At 39.5% G+C, this 22696-nt stretch overlaps 1 protein-coding gene and 2 long non-coding RNA genes across 3 annotated transcripts in view; 2 read left to right on the plus strand and 1 right to left on the minus strand.

Annotated features, from left to right (window-relative positions):
• Positions 1-22696, plus strand: part of dnai1.2 (dynein, axonemal, intermediate chain 1, paralog 2) — a 395863-nt gene that overhangs the window by 315974 nt on the left and 57193 nt on the right. The window lies entirely within an intron of this gene.
• LOC105354105 (uncharacterized) overlaps positions 1-22696 on the minus strand; it is a 102748-nt gene that overhangs the window by 75844 nt on the left and 4208 nt on the right. The window lies entirely within an intron of this gene.
• Positions 760-6261, plus strand: LOC110015076 (uncharacterized). Its single transcript, XR_002290138.3, has 3 exons — positions 760-898; positions 5761-5886; positions 6125-6261. It is a non-coding gene; the product is annotated as an uncharacterized LOC110015076 (long non-coding RNA).

The following is a 22696-nucleotide window of genomic DNA, read 5'->3' on the forward strand; positions in this document are numbered from 1 at the left end:
GCCCAGCTCCAAGCTCTCAAAAATTAAGGCTTTTAAGTGCACCTTATAGTGCAGAAATATGGTAGTTATTCAAATGTATAAAAGGACAGCACCCAAAATTATGAAATATCCCAGATGGTCAACAAAAATGTTTAACAACACAAACAAGTTTGTGGTTAATAAAGTGGACTGCTGACAGAGAACTTGACAAAGTCTCTGGGAAACAAAAGTTTGCTTAACATTTGAATCTGAGACACTTAGAGAGAAAAATGCATGACAGAAGTGTGACCATTCTCAGTAGTGTGTTTCTTCTAAACGCAAAGACTACACACAATGGCTTAACACAATAGTAAGTGGCATAGCCGGGTCCAAATAATCAGCTGAATGAATACATTTTTCAGCTTGTATTATTCGGATTTAGTGATGCGCACACAACAAGCGTACCCCACAACAAACTGAGGCATCTGGAAAATGGGGGGGGGTTCCTTTCACTGAGCTGGCATGATAAGAGCGCCTGTATTTCCACTCCTTTTATCACTTCCTATCCCACACAATGGATTGAATTTCAAAAGCCAATAAACAAGGGAGATGTCCATTCTCCATGGCAGTTATCACAAGCCGGCGTCCCGCTCTCATTTGCTCACCCTACCTACCCCCTTTCCTTTCCCCTCCTTTTTTTTTAAACGAGAAGGAAAAGAGAGATGAAAATTAAAAGTGGGGGGGGGGTAGCTGTGCGAGAAGAAAAGGAGCAGAGGAGATGAGACGCCTCCATGCTCTGGCTCTTCTTTCATTGGGCTGATAAAGGAAAGCATCAAGGCCAAGGGTGGATGTGGATTTTTTTTCTGTTAACTGAATGAGGCTTTTGAGGGTGATAGTGAGGAGCCGCTCCCCTGAGAGATGTTTGGAGGAACAGGGAGTGGTGAGCCAACATAATAAATATTCTTATCTGTTATTGTCATTGTAATGGGACGGGGCAGAGGGAGGGAGGGAGCGACAGCGGATAGCTCTGTCGGTGCCAAGGGACCTGACAGTGTTGACATGCAGAGCTGAGAAAATCAAAGGAGAAACGGAAAGTGAGAAGAGAAGGGGAGAGCAAAGAAGACTTTAAGCTAGAGGGAATTTGAGTGCAATTATCGATGGGTCGTACTGGAAGGGAAAGAAGATATACACACGAAAAGGTGACAGGGAAGCTCTTATATTGCTCTACAGTATCCATCCCTGTCAGGTATTCCCAACAGGCAGGAAAAAATGTCATTAACTTTAAAGGTGCATCAGAAAGGGTACAGCTGTGTGAGAAAGCCTGAAAACGGGAGCCCCATCTAGTTATATCAACTCTATTTTGCATCAAAAATACCAAAGTGTGAATTTTTTTAATGCGAAAGTGATGTCTCATTTTGGCGCTTTGTTGCACAGTGCTGTTTGTAACAATGTTTTGGGCCACGGGGGGAACTGTAATACCCTGAGATAACACTTTCTCTGACAAGGATTGTATTAGTTGACCTGTTGACCTCTTGACCTGTCAACTTTGAGGTAAAGCTTTAGACAAGTTAAGAAAAAAAATCCATTTGCTTTAAAAAATTAATTTCTGTAGAATATTTTTAAAAGATTTGGTTGCTTTGATGAAAGAAATCAGATTCATTTGCAGAAAATGAAAAATCGTAAAATGCTTGCAGGTTATATCAAAATGACACATTTTACAAGTAGGACTCAAATTTGCAGGAAAATATCAGCAACAGTTTTCAATTTATGTTAAGATTGGCATTGCAAAAATGATGTGTAAAATGCTATTTACATCTTAGTTTGAATTTGCAGGAACTACACACACATGCTGCACGAATCATACCTGCTTTCACACTTGTCTGGTGTGTTGTTTGCTTGTGTGTGAAGGTCAAGTTTCTTGTTTTCTTGCAATTACAACCTCTTTGCTCCTCATCAAACTATTACATATTTTTAAATCTTTTTGACTTGCCAAAAATGAATCAACCTAGATGGACTTTGGTCTGGTTTGAGGCAGTTTCACTGTTTTTTTGTTTTACTAATGATTTGTGGCAAAACTACGGAGACCTAGAAGCAAAACCCTGCCCTCATTTATTGCCAGCAGCCTCAGCAGTTGTGAGAAGCTGAAATATTTTGATATTGTTATTGTAGGAGTATAGTTTGTGTTTAAATTTGCAAACATTCTAATGACTTTCTTTAAATCTCTTTTGTATGCCCATAAATTGGATATACCCTAACTTCCACACTATAAGGCACATCACATTATACGGAGCACCATTACTGAAAAGTCCATTTTTGTAAATGTCATTTATAAGGCGCATTAAGCGAGACAGAAGAGTCAGAGGTGTCAGTCAGACTATTTTAATTACTTTTACAGCAGCTGCATCATGTTCCCTGATATACTTTGTGTTGTGTTCTGGTGTTGATGAAAGATAATACTAGATTGGCGTCAACGGGTCTTTTATTCTGTTTGACACAAACTTAAAACAGTCAACGGCTTTCCCAGACTCGATCCGCTTATTTTCCTCTACCACAGCCCACACCAGTCTGTGCGCATGCTCGTCAGGCACATGCTGCAAACATACAGCTAAGAGTTGACAAAGTAATTATTTGAAATGAATTTGGTGGAATTGAACCACCCAAGACAAAACATTTGTTCATTCACAGTCACTCTAGAACTGGTTTTTGACACACAACACGTGAACCATGTTAGCGTATTAACATTACCTGTAAATCCCAACTTTTTTGCAACACATAAAAAAACAGACTTATGAGGCTAAAATAACCCTTGCTGTAATGTATTTATATTGTCGGGTAACAACTTAAGTTTAGTAAAGCCATTGACGAGCCCGCTGGATAGTGAGGAGAATGTTCTTTTATTATGCCTTATGACAGCTGTAAAATCAGCACTACGGATGGCTGTAGGGACATTTACAAAAAGAGATGGCTAAATTTATCATACATCACATCCCATTTTTTAATAATAAAATAAAGTAAAACAAAAGTAATTAACAATAACAAAATACATGGCTATCCTGGTGCTCTGACATGAAGCTAAAAAATTCTGCAGTTTTGTTTTGTAAACACTTACTCCATCAAATCATAAATAAATTTTCCAGCTTCTATAAAATATTCTAGGAAGGAGAAGTTACTACCACATTACTTCCATCAGACGTTTGCACCACGTCTGTCCCTTAGTACAACCTTGCACTAGATGTTGCAACAGAACAAGTCTATTTTATCCGAAAGCTTTACTGCTCTGCCTCATGTGGTATGATATGGTTCACTCCTTTGGAGTGCTGAGCACTGGGGAACCACTGAAGGTGGAGATGGTTGCCCCCTCAGAGCCACCATCTCCTCCTTTGTCCAGAAGTCTTTCCTGGACATGTTTTTCTCTCACACCAGCTATTAAGGCATCCACTAGCATGTCATTTGAGTCACCAATTGAAATCCAGCAATAGAAGTTTCAAGTCTTTAACAAAATGGTTGAAGATCTTAGTTGCTCCTTATTTCCTTTGCTTAAAGCCATGCCTCTCTTTCCTCTCGGTTTTTTCAAAGTCTTATGTGGGCAGCAAACTTGTCCAGGACATTAACCCTTGTGCTATCCTAGGCACTTTAACATTGGGAGTTAGGTCATCTAGACCCACTAGACAGTGTGCTGAACCTTTTTTCTTCAATGATTTGTGATCTTCACTGGTGTCCATGGATTACATGAAATCTTTCCACCTTTATCCACCTTTGTCATGGTAGGGAGAACACGTCAATGTAAGAGTGGGGTCATCTAAGATAGCACAAGGGTTAATGGGGTCATCCTTCTCACCCTCAGCCCACTGGAGCTTTTTGGTTGTGCTTATTGCTTGCCAAGCCATGTACCAAACCAGCCCGCCTTCTGTTTGGGCTGCTGCGTACACAACGCGAATACAAAGCTAAACCTCTCAAACTTCAGGAACAAATCCGCCACTTCCCAATCAATCCTTGGGTGGTCAAACTGCATCGCCATGGCTGTTCTTGACAGCATTCTGACCCCATCTAATGTATTTATATTGTCAGGTAGCAGCTCAGGTTTAGCAGAGCCATTGACGAGGCCGGAGAATAGTGAGGAGACCGTTCTTTTATTGTGTTTTAAGACAACCGTATATCAGCACTTTGGACAGAGCACTGTGGACCTCCCAAAATCACTACAACATCAGTAAGCACAACCGGATATAATCCGTAAGGCACACTGTTGTTTTTTGAAAATACTGAAGGCTTTTTCTTGTCATGATAGTTTGTGTAAATAATAATCCCACAATTGGAAATTCTTCTCTGCTCCGCATTTGACCCATCCCCTGGAGGAGTGGCGAGCTGCAGCTGAACCGCACTAGGGGGGCAGTAGTGTTAAGGGTCTTGCCCAATCACTGGGTGATGTTAATTGCTCGCCATTGATATGGTAATTGCCCTTAGTACCATTGTTTGTTCCCCTCCGGGAATCGAACCCTAGATTCCTGCGTGGCAGCCCTTCACCCTTTACCTTACCAACCGAGCTACCCAGCTGTAATGGAGTCACAGCTCCAACTGTCCCCTAATTCTATGGACTTTGTTCATTTTAGTGCATAGTCTTAATAGCTTTGATTTTATCATAGAAGAAAACAAGCAAGACATGAGAAATACTGCAAAGATTGATATTTAGGAGGGTAGGTGGCTGCAGAGCACGCACACCTGGTCAAATTTCATTCTGGATTCCTTTCAGTGTTGGCATTTTATGGGCCTGTCCTACAGGGAGGAGGCCTGAGGGCAGATTCAGGGCTTGGCTGACCTGATAAAACTGCAGTGTCCACATAAAAGATTTGGAAAAAGAAGCTGGAGATGGGAAAATCCCTGCTGAGACTGCTTCTGGATAATTGTCAGAGAGTAACATGCTTTTCGTGCATTCTTATACAACAATATAAAAAACAGACTAATGGCACTCCTCTTTAACTTTGTTGAACATCAAATGTACATGAAGGAGGGGCAGGCAGCGGCTGAGTCAGGGGACCTATATATAGAGCAGCAATCCATCTAAATAACTTGATGAATGCTGCACAGTTTCTTCTGACTGGGAAAGACCCTGCTGATGGTCCTCTAATGGAATGTCACTTTGCACATGTCTCCCGCCCCTCCATGTATTACTATCCAGTGTATTGATTCATTGTCTGTACACAGCACTCTCAAAGGCAGCGCTCTTTCTCGCCTTGTTAAATGGTCAGCTGTGGACCGTTATTGTGAGTTATCAGGGTGAGGTTCCACCTATAGACTCAAAAGACCATAGACTCCTAAGCCCAGCGGACAATTACACCGTCCCATGTGCAACAATGTAGTCTCAACTAAATGGACTCGCTGTAACGTATGACTTTAGCTCTGGGACTCTTATGTACATTCTCTTAACAAGTTCTTGATATATGTGATGTATATTCCATTTAAAGCACATAGTAACTCTTTGCTTTATAGACAAAACGTCACGCAGAGCTTTTAAAACACAAAACACTTGGTGTTCTGTAGGTCTCACTGACTAACACACATCAAAGCTTACCAGAGTTTTCTGTATGTGCGCTCATAAACCAAAAGAAAAAAAGAGCATATTTGCAGCCATTTAATGTATTTGAACTTTTTGTCCCTTGTTACTTTGACACCTTGGAGCAAAAAGCATGCATTCATGCCCGTAAGCACACGTGGATATACAGTAATCTATAGTCTTATTTCCCTTTGGTTTAGGAAAACTGACGGGGTCCACGTTCAATTTGATTAATTATTCAAGCCCTTCTTTAGCTTTGCAGGTTTCCCAAGGATTTATGGGGGTCCAACAGTCGGGACGGGAAAGTGTGATGCATGGAGAAAGTCACAAAACACCACAGAGGCATGTCAGCTGTGTGCCATTTACAGCTAGAAAAGAAGGTGAGCCTGTGCTTTCATTGGGAGGATGTCTTTGAATCTAAAATACAGAAAGGGGAACATTTTGGCAAGTCAAGCCCCTGATTCTGCTGTGTATGACGGCGCATACAACAGTGCACCTGAGATGAGGCGTTTTTAAAGTCAGCAGAGTGTCCATGAATACATGTGAGCAGAAGTTGCTTGGCATTTGGATGTGAGCGCATGTGTGCACATGTTTTTGTTTTTTTTTTCTCCCACGCAGGAGCAGCCTGCAGCTGTAATGAATAGAGCCTGGGTATAGCTGAGAGGATGGGAGGCGGCGGATCATAAATAATCATTTATCCCACCGTCTCCCCCACTGACAGCGTGCTGGGTGCAGGCAGCAACACAAGCCGAGGCGCAGCTGCACCACCCAGGACAAACATGTGACACAAGTGCTGTGGGGCAGATTTTCTTCACAGCGGGACTTGCAGCAGCGACACTCCAATGACTAGAGAAAACATGAATACACCATTAACCAGTGAAAGTAAGAAAAAACATATTTGCAAAAAAAATAAAACAGACTGAGGCACAAAAAGTGTGACATGATGAACATATAAATGGAAACCAGGCCGTATTGTTATGAGGGTTATTTATTTTAAAATCAATAGCCAGCTCACCCATTAACTTTTAATGTGAACTTCCAATTGGAGGCTGAAATTAAACAGTGCTGGAGGAAATCTGTAGCACATAATAATAAAGCCCAGGAGGGAATTCACTCATAAACAAAGGTTTGCCGTCCCTGCAGGGAAGGAGCGCTTGTGAATGGGCAAAAATTCACTCTGAATGCAAAGTTCATCATCTAAATATCTGTGATGCATTTAAAATTATGTTTAAAGCATGGGGCAGAGGGAGGAGCTCAAAAAGGAAGGAAAACTGAGTTTATTATAGATTTTGTGCTAACTTTTTAGTGCAGGTGTAGAGAAAAGGTGTTCACTGAAAAGAAGATAGGAGGCAGAGCGGAGGATGTTAAAGTTCTCTTTTGGAGTGACAAGGATGGAGAGGCTTGGAAGAAGACCAAAGAGGAGATTCATGAATGCAGGTTATGATAGTTCATGCGAGAAAGGAGTATGTAGAAGGGTCATGCTTTAGTCACAACTGGGTAGATATGAGCTCGCTGCGAGTGAAAAACAGGCTAACCTGTATAAAGAAAGCAGATGGCCCACAGGAAATATCAAGTTCCTAGATCACTTGATGAGCCAGTAGGGGGAAAACTTTGCACATTGCGTAAGGGGCCTGATAGGTAGTAATAAGTGCATGCTCCATGATTGCAGGTATTAGATGTTAGGAAATTAGACACACTCAGAGTAGTTTTGGTGGACACTCTGCAGGCCTCCAGCAAACGCCACTCTGACTAGACTAGAGTTTGGCGTAAGGGCACCATACGAAAGCCACACCTGTACCTGTAAGTCATAATATTATGCACAACTTACATTAGCCTTACAAATACTTCATGATACCACACTCCCTACAATTGTACGCTCCATGTTCATGGCATCCCTTAAGGTGGCCTCACGAGACACAAGGAAACTGCAAGACACACTTGCTCTACCTTTTAAGATATGGTCGCACCTTCATTCCGAAGCGAATGATTTGCTGTGGCAGCCAAAAGCCTAACAAGGAGATGAACATGTGTATATAAATGGAGGATAAATGTATTTGTAGATTGAGTATATCATTTTGAAATTATATGGAGTTTATGTTCACACAAATGGTGTTTTCTGCACATCCCATTTTAGATTTAGATTGAATGTCCTGTTGATGTTTCTTGTGTCCGTATGACTTAACATTGCTTTGTATAGGACTGAGTATCAATGCTAAACTACTTTGAATTTTAATTTGTAAATGTTTCATGGTTTTATGGTATTAAACTTTAATTTTGGAATATTTTATGGTTTTATTCTTTTATTGTAAATTTGTTGTTTATTTGTATTGTTTTAATGTTCTAGTGGGGAAGGAGGGTCTAAGGGCAGGACTGTCCAGTTTACTTTAGTCAGTTTGTTAGTTCAATTTAGTATTTTCCTATTGAATTCTATGTATTCAGGATCCTTTTGATTTTTTGTTTTACTTTTTCAATTACTGATGCGAAGCCCGAACGAGACGACTGTTGTTGTGAATTTGGACTAGACAAATAAAATTGAATTGAATTAAATTGACTTAAATTGAATTGAATTGAATTGAATTGAATTGAATTGAATTGAATTGAATTGAATTGAATTGAATTGAATTGAATTGAATTGAATTGAATTGAATAGTGTGGTTGTAAAAGCAGCTGGCTGCTTTTGCATTTTTATTTTGGTAGTAGTAAAGTTTCTATTATATTTTTCTATTCCATTCTACTAGATCGATGCAGTTTCAATTAACTGTTTCATAACTCCATTCAATTTCCTATTCAAAATGGCTTTAGTGTTTGCCGACCTTTTATTCTAAAACCAAGTTTTTGGTATGAAAACTGTTTTCAAATAACTCTGATTTAAAGTGAACAAAGATTCATAAACTGATCTTACACTGGAGAAAAGAACAAAGAAGCTGTTCTTTTGACTAAATGCAACAAATCTCTAGGATAAAATTATTGATTAATGGATTTTATAAATCAATATTGCATTTTCCAACTAAAGATCTTTCAATCTGGAATAATTAATTGTTCAAACCTAGCCCTGTCTTCTGCACAAGCAATAACTAATGCTTATTACAGTGTCTGGGTTGAGCATTAAAAAGCAATATTAACCAGCTCTCCAAGACTGATTCGTAATCCAAACAAAGTAAATACGGAAGAAGTTTTTCAAGAAAAAAAAATAGAAAATTCTTTCCATTTAATTTATGGGTTCTGTTTTCCAGCCACAACATGCCCAAGTGTGTGTCAAAGTAGCATTTATGATGTATGAAATTGAATTAAGGAATAGTACCGCACACAAAGCAATGCAACACCTGCACTGTTCTCCCACCTCAGTTGCTCCACTGAAACTCTTCGTCATTTTTCTTTCCTTCGTTTTGACTCTTTTCCATGCTGTCTGTATAATGTGGCAAGAAAGCAAATAAAATATTAATGGGACTCATAAAAAGACTGAAACTCATTTCAGATCCTGGATTTTACATGGATAAACATTTGGCACCTTTTTATGAGAAGTGTCAAGCTGACTTGTCACCCAAAATCTCAGAAAAATTCTACAGAAATGAGGAGCATTTCCAGCAAAACGTTCTGCAGCTTTGAAGGAATAGGCAGAAATGAAAATGATGACAAATAAAGGACAACTGCACGTGCCTCATTTGCACAGTTCATCTCTAAATGCAAACACAATAATGACAGAAAATAAGAACAATGAATTTTGGGATCATGAACAGGATTATATCAAATAAATATGTTAGGCCACTTTTAGCTCTTTTCCAGGGACTCTGGTATGTAATCGGGGAATGTGCAATAAAGGCCAAACATCGACAAAAATAATGATGTTACACTTTATGAATCCCAACTGAGAAATTCTCTTTATGTGCTTTCCTCCCCAGTGATTCAAAGTAAAGGGTCAGACATAGTTCAGTCCTACACTTGCTTCATAGAGAAAGAAAAAGGAAAGAAAGAACTTTAGCATACTTTAAGTCAATCAGAATGTATCCTAAAGCTATCAGTTCTTTTTATTAGTTTTTTGTGATACAAGTTTTTCTATTTCTATAGGTTCAAGATCAAGTTGTACAGTTAGAATTCCAAATCATTAGTTGAAAGGTGAATCTTTGCACAACTAATAACATTTTCATGACTGTCAGAGTTGGTCTGTGTGGCTCATATGTTGCTTTGGACCATCTAACAGTACATATCTGAAACCCTAACATCATGAGCTAACTTTAAGTTAAACCTAAAACCATGTTTCTTAACTTTCCCCTATTACGTAATTTCTGCCATGAAGTCGTCCTTCCCGCCTTCTGAGTGCTGCTCCACACATTTATATCATGTAATTGATTTATCTTGCATAAACGCTAGTTTGTTGCCCCGAAAAGTAGGTGGAAACTTTTTAATTACAGAACACATTGAATTCTTCCAACACGTGAGAAAATACCTTTATCATCAATTAAGGAAATTCAACCTAGCATCTCAGGTTTCCTGAAACACTTAACTTTGTGGAAAGGAGTTCATCTCAGGCTAAAATTCATCCTGGCCCTTTCTAATCTGAATAATGAGTTTTCATTGAATTCCCAGGCGCTCATGCTTCCCTTCATTTCTTCTTAGCTTGGACTCTTCCCACTCCAGCTCACTCCCCCTTAATCTTATTCTCTTCACAGGCAGTGGCTTCCTTTAACTGTCTCTCTTTTTTTACAGGGGTAAAAATCTGCTGAGTAACTCCACACCATCTCCTTTCTCCTCACCCCTCACACTCACATACACACCTGCTGGTCACCCACAGAAAATGATAGGAGGAAGAGGGGAGCAGAGAAGGGCAGGGGGAGGGTTGCTGCTGCTGCTGACGTTACGTGGCTCACAGGACTTGCCCATAAATGAACTCATTTTTCATCCTGCCGCGCTCCCTCCTCCCCCTCCCATTAATGACTGGCACTTTCCTCATATGGAGCAGCGGCCCTCTGAAGAGGCTGGCGAGTGACAGGGCACCATTCATCTCCACATGAGAGTTGGGGAGGAAGAGGGGGGGCTTGCAGAAAAGCAGGGCTGGAGCGTGGACATGTGGACAGATGCAATGGAAGACAGAGACAGGTGGCGAGCAGGCTAGATTAAGGATAATTTCGAACAGCGGAAGCAGGTAAGAGATGAAAGATGGGGAGAAAAAAAAGTTAAAGAGACAGAGGGACGGTGGAGAAAAGAACCCTCTTCCTTATGTGTCTCGACACATTAAATGCCAGATGAATTATATCCATATTCAGCACATTTTTCTCCAGATTTCTCCATCTTTGATCATGGCAGACCCAGACTTCACCCAGCTCGCCCAAAGTTTTACTATGAATGTATGCCAACTATAATCTTTGAAAAAAAGGATTTGGTTGGTGTTCATACAAGACGAATACAGAGCAGTTATCAGATATTTACAGGATATAGATACATAGATATATAGCATAAGTTGTAGACAATACAACAAAAAATAAAATAAATAGATAAATAAATTGATTAAAAAACAAAGAAAACCCTGGGAGACCTCTTATTTTACCTGCAGCACACACACACTGCACACCCACACAACAATACATAGGTGGGATTGGGGAGGGGCGACCTTCTTCACCCGCCTGGTCGTCTCAGGGCGGCCTGGTGTGTGTGGAGATCCACTGCTGGGGCAGTGGCCGGGCGTGCTGTGCTGGGGGGTCGGCCGGCCAGCGGGGGTTACTGCGTGGCGGGGGGCAACCAGGGGGGGGGGGGGGGGGGGGGCGCTTTGGGTGCAGTGTGGGCAGAAATGGGTAGAGAGTGGGAACATTACGGGCATGTAGTGGCTGCTTAGCAAGTGAGGTCGGGTCAAAAGCAGGTGGGGAGGGCAGGTAGCCGCTGACGACTTTGATTAAATATTGTGACTGTTGACAAAAACAGTTTGATAAAGTGCTTGATAAGGAGTGGGAACATGCAAATTTATGTCATCCCCCCATTGAGTTATTTTATATTTTTGCATTGATGTCATTGTCCGATTTTATCAGACCAATTGCTGATTTGTAGAAAGTAAAGAAAGTAACCGTACTAACCTTAAAACTTTCAAGGTTTTGACCATAATAACTGACTTACTTTCTGATCAGGCAATATGCTTTTTCAGTGTTGATTGGCAGTTATGGTTGGGTCCTCAGAAGCACAAACACATTTCGTTCAAAACCAGATGAGACCCTGCTTTGATTCGTAACTTTTATTGTATTTCTTGTTGCTGCATCATAGTCCAGATGCTTTGTTTAGATTTAATTGAATTTAAAGATTCTCTGCATTTTTCTCGGCACAGAATGCTTTGACAATTCTGATTGATGAGAGTGCTGCAACCGGGGGAAAACAACTGTCTGTGGGCAGATGCTGGTGCTGGCTTTTTATACGAGAGAAAAGGCAAAACAGGATGGGGCATACTGCTTGGAAAACAGTATCGTTGATGGGAAAACAGCATCATTGATGTTGATGTCTACTCTGCAACAACAGGCCCCCTAGAAAAAAGTAAAAAATTCTTAACATTTGTAAAATGTCCTTTTAATAAGCTAAAAAGTCTTGGAAGAAAAGTCTATCTTACCAGAACTTCTTATTTTAAGAAATGAATTTGAGTAAACAAGACATCTTTTCTTGAACTAAGATTTTGCTTTGAAAAAAATTCTTGCAAGACAGCAAATAAGACAACTTTTCTCAAAACAAGGGTATTTTTACTTTCTGAATTGTCCGTTTTTGAAGTTTACTGTATCTTCAGAGAAAACAAGTATAAATATTTTGAGAAATATTATTCTTGGATTTTAAAAATCTGTTTTTTTTAACCTTTTAGCTCCACATTCAAGCACAGTTATCATACTATTGTGCTGCTAGAATGTAAAACATGAAGTTCAAGACAGTAAGTGTGACACTGAATGTCTGATAGTTTTTAGTCACATGATGTTCCCAATGATTTGCAAGGAAAACCTGTGGTCGAAGATAGCGGTTAACATATTTTTCTGCTTTTTTAACAAACAGCTCAGTTATGCTCAAAAACTTTTAAAAAGAACAGATATGAAGAAATGTTAGAATTTTTGAGTCTTCCAAACCTATTTACTGCACTTACACTACTATTCATGCCTCTTTAAACAGCCACATCTCTTCTAGAACTGGACCTCAGTGAAATGCACCTGTTAGAAAACCTTGAACTTTCCCAATCCAGTAAATAAACTTATTTCTTCAGTAAATGTGTTTCTTGTACTTAAATTTTGGATTGGAATAGGTCAACAGTGGGTCAACAATGCTGTTTTTTCTGATAAAGATAATATATATCTATCACATCTCATCGCATCTAGTCAAAATGAGAAACACCTCCAAAAGTGGTACAGAATGAGAGGGCAAAGATTTTGTGGGACTTCCAGATCCAGTCTGACAGAATGATAATGGTGAACCAACCAGTCATTGTGATAGTGGATAAAGAACAGAGGAAAGCCGTTGTGGTGGATGTGGCAGTACCAAGTAATGGAAACATCAAGACGAAGTAACAAGAGAAACTGGAAAAATACCAGGGACTCCGAGAAGAACTGGAGAAAGCATGGAAGGTGAGGTGACTGTGAAGCATTCGGGGCAGTAACCCCCAAGCTGGAGGAGTGGCTACAACATAAAGGAAAGACCTCAGACCTCTTAGTCCAGGAAAGCGCAGTGCTAGGAACAGCTAAGATACTGCATCTCCCAGGTCTCTAGGAAGAAGACCCGAGCTTGGTTAAAAACCTACGGAGGTTGAGAAGCGCTTTTTTTTTTTCTATTTAAAAAAAACCAATAAGTTCTTAAATATATGTCTGTGTGTGTGTCTGGAGTGTATAAAGTATATCAATCACAAAAGTAAAGGCTTGTGCTAAATTATATTTTACTCAAATAAAAAGTCAAATCCAAAGAAACCCTGTTTTCAAATGTCAGATTAGACACTCTTGCGGTCTTTATTAGACCCAATTGATACTGTTGTACTGTTGATGTAGCCTTCGTTTTGCCAAAATTTAAATAAATTATTATATTCATATATATAAAATGTGATTTGTTTTCGTTGGACAAAATTCTATTTAAAAAAAAGTTGACTGTTCATTTGTGTTAAGTGCATGTGATGGCAAAACACGGTCTATTTTGATAAAAGCAAGACAATCGTGACCTTCATAAACATGCAGACATGAAAGCCCTGTAGCTTTTCGCTCTTCAGGGGGTTTTCACATAAGATGCAGCTTTATGGAAAAACTGTGAATATTATGGGGCATTTTGTGCAGACGAATGTTTTTATTTCAAAATTTTAGATGAATGGACATCACTGGAAAAGAATATTATTAAGAGCCAAAGGGCCAGATATTTAAAAATATCCAAAATAAAGATCCTGTAACACATTTAAGAACTCACATTACATGAGCTAAATTCCCCTGTTTGGATCCTGCTTGTTACGCCTGACATTTTTTGTCAGAAACACCAACATTGCCACTATTTAGCTAAACTATATAAACAGGGATCTATGCATGCATAATGTTTGTGCAGTAAAACCTATAAGTTTATATAACTGTTCTTATAAATGTTAATCAAGATTGCATGATGATGGGGGTTGTATATTTTACTGTATCTTTTGCTGTGTAGTGATCTGTTGTAGAGGCGTGAAGAGAACAATATGAAAAACTCTTTTGGCGTTCGCTGTGGCAGCATTGCTGGATGGGTCTGCTGGAGAATGAGCTCCACTGCCTCTCTACAATCTGATCCAGAGGGTGTGATGGACTGTCCATGGTGGTGAGCAGTTCCTCCATGGTCTGTCTGTCTCTTACTGGCTAAAGTTTCTCCATTTATCTGCTTATGACCTGTCCAGCCTTGAGGATAAGCTTGCTTATCTGTAAAATGTCTCTTTTGCTGCAGCTACTGCCCCACGAGACCACAGCAACCACAGACTGTAGAAAGATTACCAGCATCCCGATGCATGCGTAAAATGACCTGGGTTTACTAAGAAAGTAGCGATTTCATGTCGACTTTTGTGTTCTGGTTTTACTCCAAAAAGAAATGTGTTTACAATCTGCTTTGGTTCCAATTCACTTTAGAGGGAGGGGATTTTATTAACCAACTGCTTTGATTGTATTATTGTTCAAATTGTTCAGAGTGTTTTTAATGCCAGGCCAAATGCCATTTTTGGAAAGCTGTTGATTTGCCTAGAGTAAACTCCAGTCAACAGGCCTGTTCTACTGCAGGCTCCATGTTCCCGTCCAGAATCCAAAGAATATTCTAAATGTTACTTCCTACATGTAAACACTAATGTTGCATTTACCAAGATATTAAAAAACTAAAGTGCATTTTTTTAACCTGCGTTCACACCAAATCCAGCAGGGGTATCCAGTTTAAACGTTAAGGCAATGTAATGTAGTCATTCCGACGTCCTACAGCGCGATTTGATCGCCAGACTCAGCGGTCTTGCAGCAACGCATTACAGGCAGTGTGACATTACAGCAAAATTTTTGATGCGCAGCGAATATTTGGCCACACAAGTTCAAATATCTGAACTTTGGTGAACAATACATCGCGTCAACCAATCAGAGACTTAGCCTTGGCCCGTGATGTGTTGAGGATGCCATCAGTGGGTGGAGTTCAAAACCAACATGAGCAGAATCTGATTGTTCTCCTCCTAAACTTTGTGATATTTTTCTTATTCATGTAGACACAATGTTAAAAAGATCATCTTATTTATTGTTATTTTTTCCCGTCTTGGACCAATGTCGTCAAACTGGGTCACAGAGAGACAGAAAACCACTGAAAGCGGCTTTCATTCAGACGGAGTGTCTGAATAATCTCATAAACCAAACATAGAGACGTGGTAACAGACACTTTTGTAGGGCTCTCCAAAATAAATACGCCTGATCTTTCAACACCATCCGTGTCTTCCAAGCAGGGTATATATAGAGCCAAGACTTTCAATGAGGCTAAAAAACTTTGTTGCTCCTCCCACACTCAGCAGGTTTCTGAACTCATTTTTACACAAGCGTCCAGCAGCGAATTCACTGCACATCAAAACAGAGACGGAGGATGCAGATTTGCTGCATGGATCGCATTCAGTGAGAACAAAGCATTAGAATGAGCCCTGATACAAAATCTTGCTGAGAATCCTCTAGTGTTTGAAGCCTTCTCTCAGAAAAGTTACTGATTTGTCTGACCACAATGGAGGTTTCTGCTCTGAAATGTTTTCTCCCAGATGCCTCTTAGCCCACACAAATCAATGCCACTTCTGGACAAGGTCAACATAAGGCTTCTTGCACTGCAAAGGCGTCAGTGGCATTTGGAAATTGAACTCTGCATTGTATCCAACAGAAAGTTTCCCAAAGCAGCCAGTGGAACATGTGTGTATGTCAGTAATTGATAAATCTTGATGCAAAAACAAGAACAAATCTTCTGTTCCTGTATGTTTGAGAATAAAAAATTTACTAAAGCTAACACAAACTTTAGACATGGGTGTCAAATGTTGAAATGGCAACCCAAAAGCTACAAGGTCATCTGAACGGCAACAGGAATCCTAACAATAGTTTTACTTTTTGTAAATCAAGAAAATAATTTTTAAAAATATGCAAATATGACCTGTGACTTCCACACAGTTGCCATCTTGAAAAAAAAGTGTTATGTAGTGGTCACTTTCTTGGTGAAAATTTGCAAAGAAAGAGACCTTGAACCGTCAAAGTTAAAACATCTTTTTTCCAATTGTGTATCGATGGATGGATGGATGGATGGATGGATGGATGGATGGATGGATGGATGGATGGATGGATGGATGGATGGATGGATGGATGGATGGATGGATGGATGGATGGATGGATGGATGGATGGATGGATATATATATATAAAAAAAAATGCCCCTCTCACCCTCCGCGGGTGGTTTCTCCTCCGAGAAATATATATATATATTTATATTAAATATGTTGAAGGAGATAACATGAAATATTGGGGATCAATTACTGTTTTTTGGTTATAAAAATATTTTGTGACATCCATGACTTCACTCTTTTTTCTGATTTTGGGGTTCATCAAAACGTTTTATGCAAAACTTTGATTGACATAAAATAATTGCAACTTTTGAAGGCTTTAAACTACGAGTTTTAGGGCCACCAAAAAAAAAAGTAAAATTACGAGATTAAAGTGGAAGTGAGCATACAGAGCAGCAAGTGAACGCCGCGCAGCAGCAGAGCAGACCGACTAAACTCAATTGAACGGGTAAGCTGAGTGTTTACTGATAATGTTCCAAATGTTTGGAAGCTCATTTGTTTGATTTACAATTTATTAATGTTTTATTAATTGATGGGTGGTTTGCAGGATCTCTGCAGCACCTTGATGAAGACATCGGTGTCCCTGCAGCTGTCCACTTGAATCCTTTCTTCCACCACCAAAGACAAGATCTCGACGTTGGTATTAATAAAAAATAAAAATAATAATGGTTTGGATTTATCTGCACTTTTTCAGACCCTCAAAGCGCTTCCATTGTGTCCATTATTCATTCACTCTTCATTCATACATGGTGATGGTAGAGGCGTGGCTACCAGTTTGCGCCTACGGTCCTTCTGACCATCACCGAGATCATTCACGCACATTCATGCTGGTAGGCAGTCGCGTTAAGGGTCTTGCCCAAGGAACCCCACTGAGTGATGTTAATTGCTCGCCATTGATATGGTAATTGCCCCCAGTACCATTGTTTATTCCCCTCCGGGAATCGAACCCTGGATTCCTACATGGTACCTTACCAACCGAGCTACTCAGCCGGGTGATGCTTCCGTTTGAGGAGGAGCACTTTTTGTCATTTTCAACGTACTAATGCCAATATAACAGACTATTTTCATTCTTCTTTGTTGTTTTATGTTGAAATGGGACATTTCATCTGGAGGAGGGGGCGTATGTAACACTATTTACTTCCGCACTGGTGTTCGAATGACAGGTTCATGACGTAAGGTGACAAATGAACTTCAGGGTATGTGAATGAAAAGTAAAATAAAGGCTGCAGCGGTCCTCTACACCCAAACCTGTCTCTGAGCTCCTTATTTTACAAATGAAACTCTGCTTTACCGACACTGAACCCCGGAAAGACGGTTCCACTGACAATAATCTGATTTTCATAAAGTTCCGAATGTCTTTGTCTTTTAAACCTATCCGGAAATAAAGCTTCACAAAAGGCTCCACATATTTCATCTTCAAGCTAGGCTCCAATAAACAGAAAACTTTGGTGTATTTCCTCGTAAATCTATGAATTGTTTCTCGTATATTTAAGAGATTTGAAGTTGTAAATTTACCAGAAAAAAACTTGAATGAGTTTTATCTTGTAATTTAACAGTAATGAATTTCTTTCTCGTAAATTTACGACTTAAAAGTCGTAAATTAATTTTTTTTTCTTCTAAACTGGCCCTTAAACTCCGTCGTATTAAACCATATGGAGAAAAAGCAGAAAAAAATCTACTGATTTATTAAACTTACGTTATATCGGTATATTGTGTAAAGAACTCGATCAGCCTCACACAGACTTTACATCTCAAATATCAAATTAGTATAAAGACTTGTTAAATATATCTAGCAGACCAAAAAATAAAAAATTAAAAAATAATAATTTCACCCTTAGTTCTTGATTACAGGCACCGTGCACTTCAAAGGCTCCCCTCATTACATGTAATTAAATTAGGTATAAATATGCATGAAGCAGTGATGAGCACCTCTATTTCTTCATCACTTTTAGGGGTCGACCTTTTGCTCTTTCGCAGGCTCCGGGCGCTGTGTCAAGGCAGGTGTGCTCCGAAAAAGAACAACTGTGATTAAAAATTCAAGCATGCGATGGAGTTAAACACGCCCCGCTGTTCAGCACAAATCTAATTGCACATCCTGTTTCCTCCACTATCATATTACCTGTTGGTGGGATGACAGATCACTGAGCCCAAACAATGCTATTACAATTCACTGCCAGTGACTCGGGTCCTGGGTTCAGGTTTGCAAGTAAACAACATTAATGCGATACTGGAGAGCGTGATTAATTATGATTATACTGTTATGGCGATGAAAGAGCTGATCTTACATCAAGGCATTAGAGAACTTAGAGTTATCTTAAATCTTTAATGATGAATAATCAACTAAAGCTGGAATTACCTTTTATGTCCACCATCAGAACAGTCCTGTCTTCTCTCCTTTTGAAAAAGAGACCTTCAGTAAGCTACATATGTACAGTTATTTTTCTTTTATACACAAATATTCATTAATATTTAACAGTCTTACCAAAGTCTGTAGATTTTGAAATGCCGCTCTTGGGTTTTTAATGTTTTGAAAGCTGTTCTGTTATTGGGATGAGGAGGGGATAGACTTTAAAGATAACATTTCTTCAAAGTTACATTTTTGAAACGTATAGGAGGGATTTTATACTTGTGAAAAGTGGTCATTTAGGTTTGAACTTTCCCAATAGGTATTCACAAAAATATATATATTTAAGGCGAAATTTGTCACTGGAACACATATGTTTAATATAGGTATCACTTTTTAAAAATATATCAGTGTGTAGCAGTGATATTTAATGTTTTTTTTCTGCTAAGTGTGGCAGATGGCATCAGGTTCAAAGTAACACACCGATAAAGCAACACCTGGTAGAGAGGGGATGGTCACAGCTACATCTGTGACCATCTGGGTAGGGAGTGTGTGTGTGTTTGTGTGTGTGCGTTCGTGCATGCGTGCGTGTGTGTGTCATCAGAAGTGTTGGCATACTGTGACCAGAGCAGGTGAGATTGCCAGCTTCAATTCTCTGTGTGGTGCACCAAAAAATCAGAAAAAGACACCAGCTTGAAGATGCAAAAGAAAGAATCTGGTTGGGGAAATGTGAAACCTTCAGTTGTATTGTAATTTCCAAATGTATTTCCTAGGAGAGGTTTAAAGACCCACTCCTTTGAAAATCTTGTTTTTGGTGTTTTTAACATGCTCTTGTTGCATTTGTCTAGTAACATGGGACATATATACAAAAAAAGAACCTCCGAATTACATTTCTGGGTATTTCTTTGTTCAAATCACTGTGAATCAGGAGCAGACAGAAAAATACAGTTTGAAAAAGAGATTATTTGTGATGTAGAAAATACACTGGGAGGTCCACTGGCTCCCTGCTCCAAGCTGGGAATAATGGGGAGGAGAAAAGGGGGGTGGTCTTACTCTGTGCCAATGGTACAGCCCACAACTCAAGCAAATTTCTTTTGATATGTATACACTGAGCATTTGTGACACATTCAAGAATTCGCTAAACAGATATTCTTGAATGCTCTTTTAGCACATGGTGTTCGCACAGGTCTGATACTAGCAATTGTACCCATGGTTGGAAGAGACTTAGTGCGAAATGTCTAACCGGTGCAAATCTCGCAAATCTTACTCCAGGCTTTTTCTTTCACATCTCTATTCCAATACATAAAAGACTTGGTGTCATATAATTCCAGTTAGACACAAATTGCAATTATTAATTTCCCTTCCGTGATCAGTTTTCAAACAGTTGGCACTTTATGTGCTTTAAAAAGGACACTACCCATACGTCACTACCAAATTCGAGTCCCAGATTGGTCAAACTTCAACTGGTTTAACTTTCAACTCAGGTTCAAAAAATAACAATCAGAAATTTAGTTTAATGCCACAAAAAGCAAACGTGCAAAAAACCAAGTTGAAAAAATTTGGCATAAAATGTACGACCAAATAAGCAAAGACAATGATGTCTGCTCCTGAGTCCCAGACTGGTCAAAGTTCAACTGGTTTGACTTCAAGCGCATTCAGTTGCCATGCATTTTGTACGTAGCAGTCGATCAAACGCGTGTTTCCAAGCCTGGTGGGAACAACTGCCGTTCTGCAGACACTATGCCCTAGGAAATGACAGGTTTTTGGTTTTGGCTAGAAACAGCATAATCATAAAAGACCCCTTGAAATTTTTTTTTTATAACAGATCAAAGGATAATTGGAGTGGGACTTTTAATCAAGCAAACATCTTTAGATTTAATCAGCTTTTCTAACTCAGATTCCCCCCATCTAGAGATGTTGCTGCATTTCAAACCGGTACAAAAGAAAACTACTTCTAGCTTTGTCACATCTGTTGCAGACTGTGTGTCCCTTAACTCGTTCTGGGTCGCTGCAGTGCACCCAGCTTCTTTTCCTCCGCTGTCCAGAGTTAGTTTTATGCATGCCTCTGCCCACCTTACTCCACAATGACCCACTCTGAGCCCTTTCTCGTCCCGGCAGCCTACAGCCCAGTCAGTCACAAGTCATTACACCCACTATTAACTCCAGCTCAGCTTCATTAGGCATGGAAATTGAGGAGGGACAAAGATTTGAAAAACTTTGCTCGGTCTCACACCCTCCACCTCCTCTCTTCCTTTCTTTTCCTTGCTGCCGCCAAACTCCCACCTGTGCTCAATTAAGCCTGATCTGGATTGAACAGCCTGATGGGAGAATCCGGGCTGCCCATCGGAGTACGGAGAATCTACTTTAAAACTCAAGAAATCTGATTATCAGCTGACCCAGAAACTGCATTGTAGGTTGAACAGCTATACCGTTCTGCTGCATTATTTCGCATAATTATAATTATTTATTTTTTAAAAATCCAGCTTTCAAAAACCCGGTAAACTCAAGCACTGAAGTTGTATTTTATGTAATTAATTAAAATATCATGCGTTAATGTTCAAAAGCATGAATGATCTGTGGAGTTGATTCCTTTTTTAAGTCACTGGTCATGATTTGAAGTGAAAGTGCATCTTTTTTTCTCTCCACAAAGTCCATTTCTCTTTAGTAACCTTTTTTACGTCTACGCCGTCTAAAGCTACCAACATCTGAGGCAAGGGCAACACGGGTCACAGCCAATCCTTTGCTCTGACGGAGCATAAATGTATTACCGGCGGGATGAATTACACAGGGATAACAAGGTGAGTCGCACTGTGCCACCGTCCATCACACAACAGCTTTAAACAAGGAGAAAATGTCTTCAATGAAGATGGATCAAATCTGCCACTTTTTGCAACTAACAAATTCAAACTATGAATCTGTAAATCGAAAATAAATGGATTTAAATATAAGAATTTGTTTGAAAATTAAAATTTACGTCTATAATTTGACTCATCAGATTATTTTTTTTAAACTGTGTTTTTGAAAAGCTAAACAATTCATGCAGCATTGAAGCGTGAGCTGAAATAATATACTACATATTCTAACTTTAAGATGCTTGGAGTTAAGGATTTTTCCTAAAACGTTATCAGCTTTTTATGTTTTATCAAATGTGCTAGTAGGATGAGAGTATTAATTGTTCACTGGACAGAGTGGGTATTCTATAGTAAACAGTGCCTCCCGCTGGTTCAGGGAGGAACTACAGGCACATTAGAGTATCAGATGAAACATTGTTTGTTTTTCACATAATTCTTTTCACTTCATGTATTAACTTGTTCACCTAATGAATAGTGATCTATCTGACTTTTCTAAAAGGTAATAGAGACTGAACAAGAAAAAAAACTATAGCCGACCATTTATTCACAAAGTTATAGAAACACATGAGAAAGTTATGTCAAGCAAAGGCATCGTAATATTTTTTGGAGGAAAAATTGTGTCATCGAAAATTCTTCTACTGCTAAACAGTGTCATAACATAAGTGGTCTGGAGGCCAAGGGCCAGCCGGAGAACAGGTGGTAAGCTAATCATGTGTAAAATGAGAGCCTGGAAGGCAGGAGTACAGGTGGGACAGAGGGCCAATGAGAGGTGTCCACCTTGTGCTCACAGGTTCTGACCCAACTGGGAACAGGATCTGCCAAGCAGTCCTTCACTGCTTATGCCAGCAAGTATCCCCCTGATGCCCCCCCCCCCCCCCCCCCCAAAAAAAATTCACACCATTCACTAATATCTCCCAAAACACCTCCTGCCAGCCAACTTGTTGCCTTCAACAGCATAGCTCCCACTTTACTTAATTATAATAGAGGATGCATGATAACTTTCTTCAACTTTGCTAATCAAAAAACAGCTTTCATCATTTTTCCCCGCAGTAGACTCATCAGTAATGATGCCAGCCTCCACAGCTAGATTGTAAGAACTGTCCTTACTGAACAAGTAAATATTATTTAAATGTTATCACGGCAAAACCAAACAGTTATCATCCTTTAAGACCACAAATGAATGAACAGCATTGCTTTTGCTATCTGGTTGCCTCAAAA

This window comes from Oryzias latipes, chromosome 5 (assembly GCF_053564925.1).
Source record: "Oryzias latipes strain Hd-rR chromosome 5, Olatipes_Hd-rR_3.1".
Taxonomy (NCBI): domain Eukaryota; kingdom Metazoa; phylum Chordata; class Actinopteri; order Beloniformes; family Adrianichthyidae; genus Oryzias; species Oryzias latipes.